Source organism: Urtica dioica, chromosome 7, assembly GCF_054948205.1.
Source record: "Urtica dioica subsp. dioica isolate 48M chromosome 7, U.dioica_male_clone48M_v1_H2, whole genome shotgun sequence".
In the NCBI taxonomy this organism is placed as follows: Eukaryota; Viridiplantae; Streptophyta; class Magnoliopsida; order Rosales; family Urticaceae; genus Urtica; species Urtica dioica.
Window position 1 is genome coordinate 32142134 of NC_142762.1, and position 6000 is coordinate 32148133.

Consider the following 6000-nt stretch of genomic DNA (forward strand, 5'->3'; position numbering starts at 1 on the left):
TCTTCTACTTAGGTAAGCACATGACGTTCGCCGTGATGATACCATTCGGTGTATCCCGGGGTAAACCCCTTCAAAAGGTGATTCTTTACGACCCCGATGTCCTTCCATCTCACGTTATTGCAAGACTTACAAGGACAACGATATTGACCATTTTAGTTCGGGAGTCTGCTTGCAAGGCGGATAAACTCATTAACCCCTGTTTTATACTGTAAACTCAACCGATTGTTCTCGGTAATCCAATCTTTACTTGGATGTGACATTCCGTTGAATGAGAGGGGAAATCGATAGATAAAAATGAAACGTTAGAATTCATTTTATAAGAGTGAATTGCTAGGAAATTGAGAGGTAAAAATGAATAGTTAGGAAATTGAGAGTGAATCGTTCATATTTGAAATTGAGAATGAATTGTTAGGAAATTGAGAGTGAATCGTTAATATTTGAAAGAGTCGAGAGTGAATTTGTAAGAGTGAAAGAGAAATTGTGAAAGACATGTATTAATTTTGAAAAATTGTTAGAATTCGTTATTATATACAAATTCACTACTGATTTCATTAAGGAGTTAACCAATTTCGACAAATTAGTTAATTCGTTAAAATATATTATCGAAAGAGTTAATTTTTCGACAAATATGTTTTATCCTACCAAAAATTCGGCAGAGTTTCCTCTATAATATTGACTAACCAAAATCTACAATTTAAAAAAAAAAAACACATATATAACCAACCAAGACTATCCTATTCATATATATTACTAATTAATCTAACTAAACATGTTACTAATTAATTAATTAACCAAATTTTCAACAAATTGTAATCAAATTAAACAAACAATTTAACTCAACATATATCCATAAAACTAATTAGCGTACGAAAAATAGTAAATTAACTTAACTAATTAAATCACATAAACATTCCAATTTCAATTTCAATTTAAATAATTACGATAATCTAAAACTAAACTAAATTAAAAATTTCAATTCAACTTAACAAACAAAACTACTAAGTAACAATTAGATAACGAACCTTGTAGGGGCGCGAGTCGTCGGAGCGAGAGGCTTGCAGGAGGGCCGATGGCTGGTGGAGGCGAGGGGCGGAGAGGGCTGGTCGCGGGCGGCGGGGCGGGGGGCAGCGAGGACGTGCTGGTCACCAGGGCGAGGGGCAGTGAAAGGGGCTGGGCACGGGCGGTGGGGCGGCGGGGTGGGTCCAGGCGGCGGGGCTGGTCTAGGCGGCGGAGCGGGGGGCAAGGATGGGGCTGTTCCAAGAGGCGAGGCGGGGGCAGGGAGGAGACTGGTCCAGGCGGCGGAGCGGGGCGGGGCGGGGGGCTGGTCGAAGAAATACAGAGTGAGATTGAGAGAGATGGTGAGACAGAGAGAGAGAGAGAGGCGTACCGAGGAGGACGGCGAGGTTCAGGGCGGAGAAGGGCGGAGAGGACGCGGTGGTCGCCGGAGATAGGCCGAGGGCACGCTGGTCGGAGAGAGAGAGTGTGAGATTGAGAGAGAGAGAGAGAGTGAGAGAGAGAGAGAGACGTACCAAAGAAGACGATGAGGTTCGTGCGGGCGGGGCTGGGCCGAGGTTCGCCGGAGTTGTAGAGAGAGACGCAGACATAGATAGTTAGAGAGAGAGAAGGCTCGGACGAGGAAGAAAGAGGCTCGGGGTTTATAATACCCTAAAACTATCGGGTGCGACGGCGTCACACCTAATACTCATATTCGGTACGACATGTCGCACCCAGTGTCGCACCGAATATGAAATCACATAACCAAAAAAATTTGGGGGGATTTTCCTGACCGTTTTAAATTTTAAAACATTTAGGTGCGACAGCCGTCGCATCTAAAAGTATTGGGTGCGACAAATATCGCACCTAATAGTATTAGGTGCGACATGTTCATATCCGGTGCGACACTGTCGCATCGAATACCACTTAACATTACTGAAATATTTAGTCATTTGGATGAGTATCCAGTGCGACAATATGTGCTTAGGTGCGACATGTCGCACCTAATATCCTTCCGCACCATAAATGTTAATATGTAGTAGTGTCTTTCTCTTTGTGCGCAGACTATATTTCTGGCAAGTTTCTTATTTTGCCAGATCATATCGCTGAAGACTTTCCTTGTTGATCTTCACGCGTTTATGGGTAAGGAAACTTTAGATCGACTTCCAGACTTGTATGACTGCTATAAAAGCCGAGCGCTTCCCCCTTCGTAGTTCTTGACGCTTTATCAAAATACTTAGGGTTCCTAGACGTGCACGATTGGCGAACTTGGAGAATATTTGTTTTGATAAGAGCGGTGTAATTCTACAAACACTATTCCAAAAGTCTGAGTGTCTATGAGATTGAGTTTTGTGTCTACGTGATTGAAGTCTTCACGTGCGTTGATTTTGAAGCTGACCAAGCATTGAAGCGTGCCTGAAGGGTGAAATTGAGAGGAGTCTCAAATTCAGGGGAGGAGTTTGTGTTTTGGTAATCACTTGTAGTAATAGTTTCTAGGGCATTGTTGTGTGTGCTGTTCATATAAGTCATTGTTTGTACTATTGACTACTTGATAGTAAATTCTTTTCCTCTTAAAAAAATTGCACTTTTTTCATAGTTTTAAAAAAAAAATTTACCTCAAATATTTACAAATTAGCCCTCCCTCAATTTTTTTAGCATATTAGGTCCCTTAACTTGAATTTCTGGCTTCGTCCCTGCTTTTACGCACTGCTTATTTTATTATCAATTATCTGTGTTAAAATAAGTTGTCGGACACATTAACTCTACATTGTGTTGACATATTGTCTATTCATTTAAACAGAATTTCGAGTGTGTTTTTTTAAGGGATATAAGATATAGTGTCGTGTGTCAAGTGAGTAGAAGAAGCAGATGATGAGAACGTTGTCCTCGTCTAGACGACAACCTTCAATTTTATTTTTATATAGCTTTGTGATTATCTTTTATTGTGGGTCCTACAGTTAGATTTGTCACTAGAAAATACACACCATTGAATGTGATTTTGTTAAATAAGTAAGGATATATCAGATACTTTGCCCAAAAAAAAATTAAAAAAATAAAAATAAAAAAGCAGTTCACTAAGCAGAGTTTGGCTGATCATATTCAGTTAAACATTACGTGAATTTCAGCAAATAAATATTACGGTGGTTTACTAAGCGGTTAACTAAGGGGCTGTTTGGTAACGTTTTTATTTTTTGTTTTTTGTTTTTTGTTTTTAAAAATAAAAAAGTGACCTTAAGTAAGAAAAAACGTGTTTGATAAAGTCATTTTTGTTTTTTTGTTTTTAAAAATAGGGGAGAGAATAAAACAAAAAACTGGAGAATAAAAAAAACTTGTTTTCAAAATTTTTAAAAACAAAAACTCTCGAGATTCTTCTTCTCTTCGAACGCCGATCTCCTCCGCCGATCTCCTCGACGCCGACGCCGCATCTTCTCCGCCGATCTCCTCGACGCCGACGCCGTCTCGGCGCCGTCCGAGGCTACCGAGGCGTCTTCCACGTGGCGTCCCCCTGCACGCTCGAAGCCCCGCGGGACCCGCAGGCCGAGCTGCTCTCGCCGGCGGTCGACGGCACCGGCAACGTCCTGCGCGCCGCCAGAGACGCGGGCGTGAAGCGCGTGGTGATCACGTCGTCGATCTCGGCTATGGTTCCGAATCCTTCGTGGCCTCAAGGGAAGGTCTTTGACGAGGATTCCTGGACTGACCTTGACTACTGCAAATCTCGTCAGGTCTATAGTCTTTTTCTTTTCTTTTTCTTTATGTTTAGAAATCTTATCCGCAAAAAAAAAAACAAAAAAAACAAAAACAAACAATTATCATTATTTTACGAGAAAATTTGTTATTAAATAATTTCACATTAATTTGTTGCTTAACAGATAAATGAATTATTTAGCCTTATTTAGTAATCTTATTTCTAAATTACTGTATATGTTTATAACCTATTCCCAGAATTATTAGCTCATGCTATAGCTCTCTCAAAAAAAAAAAAAAAAAAAAAAACAACAACAACAAAAAAAGACCTTAATTTTTAATTTTTTTTTCGTATTTTATACTTTATATAATAACAAATTTACCCCATGATTTTTGCTATACTTTAAAAGCAGACAAACCAAACATGTTTTTTATTTTTTATTTAAAAAAATAAAAATGTGATTACCAAACATGTTTTTGTTTTTTCGTTTTAAAAACAAAAAAACAAAAACGCAATTACCAAACATGTTTTTATTTTTTAAAAATTAAAAAACAAAACAAAACAGAATTTGTATTTTGAAAAACAAAAAAACAAAAATGTTACCAAACAGCTCCTCCTAAGAGACGTGACGTGTAATATGCATATGAAATATGAACACACCAAGAAGGCATATATTGGTGCAGAAGTATTCAGTTGCATTTCTTTTGATGTCGGTTTGCTAGAATATTCAAGTGCTTTGTGACCTATTACTTAGCACACATGTCAATAAAACAGGCGCGTGTTGGCGACCTACTTGGTTAACATCCACACGCATATATATGAATAAATATAGATATATGTGTATATATATATATATATATGTATATATTTAATGATGCGAAAAATGACATACTAGTAACCGGGGCGGAGCTAAACTTCTATTAGAGACAATGGCGGACCAAGAATTTTAAAAAGAGTAATGCTATTCAACACGACTAACGATGTTGAACGATCCACTCACAACGCGACACGTGGATGTTCAGTGCCACGTGTCGCGTTGTGAGTGGATCGTTCAACATCGTGAGACGTGTTGAAAAGCATTTCCGTTTTAAAAAAGGGTACCAAAAAAAGGGGAGACCAGACATCCTAAAAGATACTGCTGGATCCGTCATTGATAGATGGGAGGCCTATTCTAAACTAACAATTAAAAAATTTTAACAAAGCAATTCTTAAAATCTAAACCTACAACTAATATTTTCAAAATTTATGGAAGAGATTATTCTTCAAAGTATTCATTCATTTCTTTGATTAATCACATATGTGCAGAGTATTGACTATTGAGTGGCACTTGAAGTAACATACGTCACTATTGGCAGAGCAGTGTATTTCATTTTTTTTTCCAAAGATCATTCAACATATGTATGTCTATGTAGAATTAGAATACCAAGAGCATTTTTTTTTTTTTTAATATTACGGATTTTCCATTAAAATTGGGTAAAAAACCCATCAATACAGGAGAAAAACACATTAGTACATGGATTACCAAGACCTAAGTCGAGGTGAATCTAACACTAAATTCCGGTAAAAGTACGATATGTGCAAACTTCCGACAACGAGAAGAATTACAAGCACCAATAGAGCACACAAGAGGCTCGTTAAAAAACCCGAAGAATGGCGAAGGAAAAATCCAACCAAACTCGGTCCGATAACCACGAATAGGGTGGCTCTTCAACCTGTATAGATAAAAACCTAACAGGAAATCCACTACGGGAGATGAGACTACGGCTAATCCGAGTCCAAAACAAACCAAAACAAAACAGGCGTAATAAAAATTAAAAGGATCCATACTCCAACCACCCTAAAGCTAAACTGAAAACCAGTAAACCAAACACAAAAACCCAGATCTACTACCACCTCAGATCCAACCAACCCCAAATCTGCGACCCTTCGTCAGTCGCACAAAGATCGGAGAGCAAGAGCCCGGCGGCGCACACCGACGGCGGTCGCACTACGGTCGGAGAGCGGTAGCTCGAACACGGACGCACACAACGACGACACGCTGAGAGCCACACTCCGAGGGTCTGACGCGGACGGCAGTCGCACCGTAGGAGTCCGACACGGACGGCGGTCGCACCGTAGGAGTCCGGAGCCACCTTCACGCCAGAGCTCTCCAACAAAAAGTCTCGGACTCACGCCGCAGAGATCTTCCGCCAAGCACGTCGAAGGACACGCTAGAGACGGTAGAGAAACTTTGCGGGGGTGGACGCAGAGGCCCGAGCGGGCAAGAGACCAACGGAGCGAGGTGGAGGAGAACCACGTAGCAGATCTGGTGGAGGCGTACG